Source organism: Urocampus carinirostris, chromosome 17 (genome assembly GCF_059441175.1).
Source record: "Urocampus carinirostris isolate Australia breed hairy pipefish chromosome 17, RoL_Ucar_1.0, whole genome shotgun sequence".
Taxonomy (NCBI): Eukaryota; Metazoa; Chordata; class Actinopteri; order Syngnathiformes; family Syngnathidae; genus Urocampus; species Urocampus carinirostris.
In genome coordinates this window covers 33,810,355-33,819,108 of record NC_142365.1, presented here as the reverse complement: position 1 = coordinate 33,819,108, position 8,754 = coordinate 33,810,355, and the positions used below count along the sequence as shown (strand labels likewise).

Genomic DNA, 8,754 nt, shown 5'->3' with positions numbered 1-8,754 from the left:
CCAATCCTACCAAAAAATCTATACAAATGGGCAGAAATATTGAGACATGGGAAGACATGTCTCAACAGGAGGGATAGTAGGATTGATAAACCAGATATTGATAACCTATGGTTTTAACTCCTATTAAAAAAATAATAATAATAATAATAAAATAAAAAATTGTAGAACATGTTTGATATGTGCAAAGCACAATGCTCAGGGTAATCTAAGACCAAAGAGAGGACAGTTTCCAAAGATAGAGAACTGTAATTAATCACCTTTTATGGACTTTATAGAACTTAACAATAGTGAAGGGAAAAAGTTATGTTTAATGATAATAGGTTCATTCTCAAAATGGATAGAGCTTTTTCCTACAAAACACCCAGATGCGCTAACAGTAGCTAAAGCATTATGCCAAGACATAATTCCATGTTATGGGATTCCAGAAAAGATCTATAGTTATAATGGTTCACATTTTGTAAATTAAAAACTTAACTAAAATAGGCATTTCATATAGACCTAAAAGATCACTGTGCTTATCACCCACAAAGTGCAGGGTTGGTGGGAAAAAAAAAAGAATGGAACTATAAAAAAACAGACTTAGGAAGTGTATGGAAGAAACCAAAAGACCATGGACTAAATGTCTAGAATTAGTAAAACTGTATATTAACATCATCAGTACAAATGTGCTAACACCATATGAAGTAATATTTGGTGAATTACCATTATTTAAAAATATGTGGGAAACTGATGATGAAAGTACTCTGGTTGATTACATGAGAAAAATGTTGCAGCACCAGAAGCAACTGGCGGATCGTAATGATAACGATGATACACTTTTTATGTCTCCATAGGAAAGCCAATTAGTTGAACCAGGTGATTGGGTCCTGATAAAAAGCAGTAAAGATTGCAGAAAAACACATGAGCTCATTTGACACACTGTAAGAAAGTAATTAAGCATGAGTAAAATAACTGTTTCAATGTTTCTATTTTAGCATACGCTTTGATTGTTCTTAGTTGCGTCATTGTAATAGCACTGTGGTACCTACTGGAGAGCTGTTATTCCTCAACAAAACTTTCAGAGGAAGTCTGGCTACAAAGGGGGCTGCAATTATAGTTTGCAGTCGTCTCAAACCAGTGAAGATTGTCCACAACTCTGGAAGTGTTAGGAGGAATTGCAGATCTGCAGGTAGAATGCTAACAGGTAGAATGGTAGCGGTAGGCGAATTGATAGTAGCAATTATAGCAACGTTTTTATTGTTATTTGAAGAAAACCTTAATGTGCAAAAGAGAAGAAGAAAAAGTAAAATAACTCTCAGGAAGACAACTGGGATGGCGTTCCCCAGGTTTCTCCAAGAACCCCACGGGCGCTGAGATGCTTTTCCACCCGGCAGTGGTGAAGCCATATTTGACACTCCTTGCTGAGAGCTCCAACCCTGCAACTCTGGAGGGCGCTGCAGGGTCACTTCAAAACCTCTCACTGGAAGTTTGCGGCATACAACCGTGCTGCAGTGTGGTAGGAAAAAGAACTTTCCATCCTGGTGGAGCTGCTGCGAATGGACAACGATTAATGTGTCCCAGCCGTTGCAAGCACGCCTGCACCGAAAAAGGCGAATGCTGCCACCGCCAATGTCTGGGCAGCTGCACGCACGCAAACAGCGACACGGCATGCGCCGCCTGCCTGCATTATTACCACGAAGGCCGCTGCGTGCCCGACTGCCCGCCCGGCACTTTCAAGTTCGAGGGCTGGCGCTGCATCACCATGGACCTTTGCTCACAAGTTCACCTGCCCAGCGACGTTCACTTCGTCATCCACGAGGGCGAGTGCATGCCCGACTGCCCCTCCGGGTCCGCACCAACGAGAGTAATCGGATGCTGTGCAGCGCCTGCAACGGCCTATGCGACAAAATCTGCTCCACCTCCGTCATCGACTCGGTGAACGCCGCTCAGTCCCTCAAGGACTGCACCGTCATCGCCGGCAATCTGGACATCAACATCCAGCACCTTCACAACCTCTGGGACTGGACTCAGCACAACCTAACCATCCGTGCGGGACGCCTCTTCTTCCGCCTCAATACCAAACTCTGCATGTCTGAGATCCACACCATGTGGGAGAAAACCAGCGTCACGGAAAAGCCCCAGGAAGGCGACTTTCGCAATAACGGCGAAAGAGCCAGTTGTGTGAGCCACGTCCTCAGGATTTTGTCCAACAGCACGTCCAGCTATGCCATCCGCCTGATGTGGGAGCGCTACCATCCACGGGATTACAAAGGCCTTATCAGCTTTATGGTCTACTACAAAGAGGCCCCTTCTCAGAACATCACCGAATTCGACGGCCAGGACGGCTGCGGTTCCAACAGCTGGCACATGGTGGACGTGGATCTTCCAAAGGATAATAATACGGACCCCAAAGTCGCCATTCACCACCTCAAACCCTGGACCCAGTATGCCATTTTTGTCAAGGCCATTACCCTGCGGGTGGAGGACAAGCACATTCCTGGTGCAAAGAGTGACATTATTTGAATTCGAACTCGTCTGTCATTGCCGACCGTGCCCAAAGAACCCCGTGCCTACGCAAATTCATCCACGAAGCTGCTGGTCAAATGGTCGCCGCCTCTTTTTCCCAACGGCAACCTAACCTACTACCTCGTCAGATGGCAGCGGCAGCCAGAAGACCGAGAGCTATACCTGCACAATTACTACTCCAAAGAGCTGAAGATCCCGATCCGGATCCCTGCCACGGGATTTAGCGACATGGAGGAGATCAGCAAGCCCACCAAGTCGGAATTGTCCGGGGCCAAGAAGGGTTCTTGCTGCGTTTGCCCAAAGACCCCAGAGGAGAAGGACCGGGAGAAGGATGACCGCGTCTTTCTCAAGCTCTTTGAGAACTTCCTCCACAACGCCATTTTTTTTTTTGCAAAGACCTCAAGATCGTCGTCGCCGGGACCTTTTTGGCCTGGCAAATGCCACTTCCTTACATTTTCCAGATCTTTTTTCAGAAGTTTTTGACTACGGTGAATCAGACGACAACGTTTAACCTCTAAGTGTAACATGAGTACTATAACATGATTCTGTAACTGAAAATCGAGAGAAGAAGTTATTGGATGACAAAGAGAAATAGTGCAAAGTGAATAAACAGGAGGGAAATGATGGATTTAAACTCTAAAGATGTTATTCTACTATTGCACAAGCTTCTTTGCATACAATGCGCCTTTCTTGCTTGTGTTTGAAGAAGGAGGAAACAGGATAACACCTTATTTGCGGCCAGATAAGGGACCTCGCTGACCGCAGGCACACCTAGTTTTTGTTTGCTATAGATAACATGTTATCGTATAAACAGGTCTCAACTGTTTGTTTTGTTACTCCCCTTCCCTTAGCAGAGGAGACCTTATGTAAATTAGGGCCTTCCGAACACAATAAAAAGACAAGGAGCATAAGAATATTTCAGAGTATCCAGCAGACTGCCTTAGGGTAGACTATGGATATTTCTCCTTGCAAGTAAGTTATACTCACGATTCTTTGTGTCTTTTTGTATATAGGTTTTGTACATCTGTTGGGTTAAACCTGACAGTTTTTCAACCATAACCAATGCATTATCATTTTAGGCCAATCTCCTGTAAACATTTTCTTCTTTGCTTTTTTATCTTTTATTCCCTTTTAAATCTTAATATCATGTTTACTCTGAAGTGTTCTAAATTTCTCGTTACTAGGTTTTAATTGCACAATTTTACCAATGTAAATGCTTAGTGCTTTTGTCAACCTACATAAAATCAAAGGTATTTTCCTGTTACCTATTTTTCTTAAAAATCACGCTGATGCTTCTGCATCTGGCAAGAAATGCCAAAGTTTCATGGAGAGAGAGCATATTCAAAATCCAATTTTCCAGCAAAAATGAACATAATCGCTTGATTTAGTAGAAGATTAATTCTTTTAAACATTTTTCCTTCTTATTTTGTCTCCTAAAATAAACTTTGAATTATTCCAAACAGTCCATATTGACTTTATACCAACTTCCTCTATGTGTTTATAAGTGGGTAAGTTTACCATCAAAATGTATCAATCTTCCTCAGATATGTAGACATTTTGTCAATAATGAAGACTCTAATGTGACTTCAGTCAGACATGTGTTCTTGAATTGTTCTTTGTGTTCCCGTCTCGTTGACGGCCTTGACGTGTCCACTGCTTGAATGTTGCTCGGCCCATCAAAAATATTTTCCAAAATGTGTCCATATCAGTGCTGCACTGACCTTCATTGTCTTTGTTTTTCCATTGCAAATGGCTGTAATCAGTTCACTGCCCACTGCTCGAAGACAGCCGGGATGTGGTCCAGCACCCCCACGACCTTGCTGGTGATAAGCGGCTCAGACATTGGATGAGTGGATGTCTTCTTAGTTTTTCAGCTGTGTCCCCGATCACAGCAAACAGTATTTTGTTCATTCAGTTCAATCTGTTCTTTTAGAGAGTCAATTTGACTTTCAAAACATGTCTTTTCTTTTTAGTGGAAATTAGAATCCTGTTAAATCCATCATGCTTACATACTGGGATGTCTTATTAAATAAACTGGACGATTCAATAGCCGAAAGTTTTGCTCTAGGTTAAATGACCATGTAGACATTATATTCTTAAATGTTCCATGATCTTTATCAAGATCGTTTAATCTGCTAATTTGAATTCATATGATCGCTCTCAGGATCGATTAATCTGCTCCTCATTGTCTTTTGAAAATGCTCTCTCTATAGACAAATTGTTTTCTTAATTTAACCAAACTATAAATCAACATTTGACGCATTAGTTAATCGTTTGTCAATCGTAACACGCTCGAATTCAAATTCCAAACTATCACACTGCCCAAACATCAAAAATCTCAAAAAATGCCAAATTGAACTCAACGTGAAAACCTTTTTATTTGTAATTTCCCCTCACTCTAATCAACTATCTTTTCTCATGGATTCAATTTAGAATGACACCTACTTGTCACCAATAAATTGCCTCATTGAATCGCATTTCATTATCAATACTCTTGTGCTTTCTTTTCTCTTTTTTTTAACAAAGAAAGCAAATCTTATTCAGTGATTGAAACAGAACAGCCATGTTATTAATAATTTTCAATCTCACTTTTCTTTTCCTCCGTTAATTAGTCGTTATTTTCATTATTTTCAAATTCATTTGAAAGTTTTGGGGTATTTGAAATCATTCTGATCACCCACTCTTTCTGTTTTCCACATATTAACTTTTTAATAACAATTTAATATAATTCTTCTTCTCATTTACTCACCTCATTTGCAGTTTGGATTCCTTCTCCTTCTCCTTAGTCTGACCGCTCATCATGTGGTTCCGTTAATAACTCTTTCCTTTTCAAACTCAATATCTCCTTAATGTCACTTACTAGATTCTGCTTTTTCACTTGCCGGTTCTTTCTTCTACCTGTCTTAATTTCTTTTTTTTCTAAATCCTCCTGTGCGACTAGCGCTAAGCTGTCTCTTACAGTGCTGCGAGTCAAACCCTGTTTTTGTTTATTCCTTAATGTTTACATTCTTTTTCCCTCTCTTTCTCTCTTTTCTCTTATTTTTTTTCCTTCGTTTATGCTCCTTGCCTCTCTTTGTTCACCTTCTCTCACTTACTCTTATCTTTCTGTATTTGTAACTTCCCTAACTGTTCTGCCAACAATCCATTCTCAAAATAACATTCCTTCCTCACGCGCCTTCTCACACAGGCTCTTTTTTTCCCATCAACCACTAGCCTTCTGATATTCCCATCAAACTCATACTGTTTTGTCCATAATTTGATTCAGATTCAGATTCAGATTCAGATCTACTTTATTGTCATTCTAGTACACATGTATACAGAACGAAATGTCGATGCATCTGACCCCCACAGTTTCCTTGAATGTACAGATATAAATAAAGTTGTATTGTAATTGGCTACGTATAGTATTTTACCATAGTGCCGATAGTGCAAGAAGAGTAGCTAACCAGATGTGCAAAATGGGCAGTCAGGTTAACAAGTCAGGTACACAGTAACATTAACACTGTAACAATAACGCTGTAATTACCATAGTGCAGAGAGCAATGTGCAATGAGTGGCAAGCTATAAAAAAACTGCCAGTAGTGCAAAAAGTCAGATTAGCAGCCGTTTAGATTTAAGTTAACTATATGTTAGATTGACCATTTAACAGTCTAATGGCCAGGGGGACTAGACTATTGCGGAGCCTGGTGGTCCTGCACCGCACACTGCAGAACCTCTTCCCAGAGGCTAGCAGAGTGAACAGTCCATGATGGGGGTGAGAGGGGTCCCCGGTAATGTTCTTAGCATGGGATAGGCAGCGCTTCTGGCCAATGTCCTGAATGGAGGGAAGTGTAGTCCCGATTATTTTCTCTGCTGTCCTCGTTACCCTCCTCACACTACCCCAGTCGGTAGCGCTGCAGCCTCCACACCACACAGAGATACAGCTGGTCAGGATACTCTCTATGGTGCCCCTGTAGAATGTGATGAGGGAGGGTGGGGGCAGGTGGGCTCTCCTCATCCTCCGCAGGAAGTACAGGCGCTGCTGTGCCCTCTTAACCAGTGATGCAGTGTTCACGGACCAGGTGAGTTTGTTTGTAATGTGCACCCCTAGGAACTTGATACTGCTGACAACCTCCACAGCCTTGTTGTTGATGCAAAGTGGGGCATGGTTGGGCTGGTTTTTCCTAAAGTCGACAATGATCTCTTTAGTTTTGTCAACATTCAGGACCAGGCTGTTGTCCCTGCACCAGCCCACCAACTGCTCCACCTCCTCTCTGTAGGCTAGGTCGTTGTCATCCCTGATGAGGCCCACCACTGTTGTGTCGTCAGCATACTTCACGATGTGGTTTGTGGCGGACCTAGGGACGCAGTCGTGTGTCATCAAGGTGAACAGCAAGGGGCTTAGGACGCAGCCTTGGGGGGAGCCCGTGCTGAGGTAGATGACATCTGAACTGTTCTGACCTATCCGCACTGATTGGGGTCTGTCACAGAGGAAGTCCAGCAGCCAGTTCCGCAGGGGGGTGTTGAAACCCAGGAGTCTCATTTTGTCTACCAGATGTTGTGGGATGATGGTGTTGAATGCTGAACTGAAGTCCAGGAACAGCATCCGCACATGGGTGTTCTTCTCCTCTAGATGTGTCAGGCTCAGGTGAAGCGCAGAGGAGATGGCATCCCTGGTGGAGCGGTTTGTCCTGTAGGCAAACTGAAAGGGGTCGAATGAGGAGGGGAGACTGGAGGTGATGTTCTCTTTAACCAGTCTCTCAAAGCACTTCATTATGATAGGAGTCAGTGCAACGGGCCGGTAATCGTTGAATGATAAGATCTGGGGTTTCTTTGGCACTGGGATGATGTTGGCAAATTTGAAGCATGATGGTACTTTGGCTTGGTCTAGCGAGGTGTTGAAAATGTCTGTTAGTACACAAGCCAGCTGATCGGCGCACTCCCTAAGTACCCGCCCCGGAATGTTGTCCGGGCCTGGAGCCTTCCTTGTGTTGACTCTTCTCAGGGTCTTCCTCAGGTCAGATGAGTCCAGGTGGAGTGCTCTTTCGTCCTGATTTGGAACCGCTTTCGCTGCAGTGGTGCCGTTTTGTGCCTCGAACCTTCCAAAGAATTTGTTGAGGTCATTCAGAAAGTCCATGCTAGTGTCCTGCACTAGGGCGGTGGTTGGCTTGTATTTGGTAATGGCCTGAATGCCTTTCCACATATCCCTGGTGTTGGTTTTGTTGAGGAAACGTTCCTGGATTTTTTGACTGTACGTTCGCTTTGCTAGTCTGATAGCACGGTTCAGGTTAGCCCTCGCTGATCTCAGCGCCTCCATGTCACCAGATTTAAAGACAAGGTTCCGTACTTTTAGTTGTTTGCGTATCTCAGCAGTCATCCAGGGCTTCTGATTGGCACGGGTGCATATAGTTTTGGTATTGCTGACGTCTTCTGCACATTTACTGATATAGGCTGACACAGAAATGGCGTACTCATCTATATTTATTTTGTTGTTGTAAGTGGCAGCCGATTTAAACATGTCCCAATCAGTGCAATCAAAGCAGTCCTGTAGTGCCTCCATTGCCCCCTCAGACCACACCCTCACCTGCTTCTCTGTAGGTTTTTCTCTGGTCAGCAGGGGCTTGTATGCTGGAATTAGCATAACAGAAAGGTGATCTGATAAGCCAAGGTGGGGGCGGGGGGCTGCTTTATATGCACCTTTGATGTTTGTGTAGGCCAGGTCTAATGTGTTCCTACCTCTTGTAGCAAAATTTACATGCTGATGGAAATGCGGGAGAACTGTTTTCATATTGGCCTGGTTAAAGTCCCCCGCCGCAATAAAAATGCACTCGGTGTAAGCATGCTGCAGTTCACTCACAGTTCGGTAGAGAACGTCCATTGCCTCCTTAGTATTAGCGCTGGGGGGCACGTACACGGCAGTAATGATGGTCGCGCTAAACTCCCTCGGTAGGTAGAAGGGTCTGCAGATCACCGTCAAAAGTTCAATGTCTCGTGAGCAGTGATTCGAGATTATCTTCGCATTTCTACACCAGTTGTTGTTTGTATAAATGCATAGACCGCCTCCCTTTCTTTTGCCGGTGAGCTCGCCGCTTCTATCGGCGCGGAAAGCAGTTAGCCCCACAATGCTAACAGCGTCATTCGGGATAGATGAGTTTAGCCATGTCTCCGTCAGAATTAAAGCACAACAGTTCGTCAACTCGCGGTTCGATGAGAATTCCAATTGTAAATGGTCCAGTTTGTTGTCTAGGGAGCGGACGTTGGATAGGAAAA

General features: G+C 43.6%; 1 pseudogene; it reads left to right on the top strand.

The window, feature by feature from the left end:
• The first annotated feature begins 510 nt into the window (after positions 1–510).
• On the top strand, positions 511–3,031 carry LOC148349864 (insulin-like growth factor 1 receptor pseudogene; annotated as a pseudogene).
• The last annotated feature ends 5,723 nt before the right edge of the window (positions 3,032–8,754 follow it).